Raw genomic sequence first — 885 nt, 5'->3', positions numbered from 1 at the left:
CTCTCTATTCACCTGATCTGGCCCCCAATGTCTTCTTTCTTTACCTTTACACCCACCATTGGGTAAATAAAGAGATAAATTGTAGTGGAGACTTTACAGCAGTTACAAGCAAAGGATTAGCTATAAGCAATACAGCTCAGAGCTATAGTGCTATGTGAGAAAAGTAAGAAAGATAATGAGATATAAAACATAATGTTATTCACATCTTTAAAGTTACATACTCACACACCAGAAAAAAAGCATATTTAGAAAGAAAAAATAACTAATAAAATACACATTAGGCAGGGTAGAATGGTTACCCAGAGAGATAAAATGCATGGAAGTAGGGAGTTGGAAAAAGAGAAACAGAAACAAAAATGCCTTTCTCTAGACCCACGTCAGGTGTATACCAGTCAACACACCTGAGAAACTCTGGATCAGAGCTAGACACTGACCTGTTGGGTAGGGAGACGGGCAGGCTCATTCTTAATATTGTGGGGCCTGGGGAAAGATCCTCTAAATATTTAGAAGTTAAAAATCACGCTAACAAAATGCTAACTATTTTCTTCTTCTTACCTTGACATATATACCTTCATAACAAGTAAAAGGTTCCGTTTAAATTTAGAAATCTCAGAAATCTAAGAGTTTCATGCTACAACACAATACTAGAGTGTCAACGTAAGACTGTCCAAACCTGTAGAGAATTTTTATAAGAGTTTATTTGAGCCAAAACTGACAACTGCCGGGAAGCAAGATCTCAAATGCTCCCAGAAAAATATAATTTTGTACCTTCTTTTATGCATTTGAAACTAAGGGGGAAAGGTAAGGTAGATTACAGGAAGGTGGAAGAAAGCAAGGTGGGGATTGGATTACAGGATAGTTAACAAGAACATGTGCTCTCTTAAG

The sequence above is a fragment of the Hipposideros armiger genome, unplaced genomic scaffold (genome assembly GCF_001890085.2).
Source record: "Hipposideros armiger isolate ML-2016 unplaced genomic scaffold, ASM189008v1 scaffold_2468, whole genome shotgun sequence".
NCBI lineage: Eukaryota > Metazoa > Chordata > Mammalia > Chiroptera > Hipposideridae > Hipposideros > Hipposideros armiger.
The sequence above is the reverse complement of the archived record's forward strand: the minus strand, read 5'-3'. Positions refer to the sequence as shown.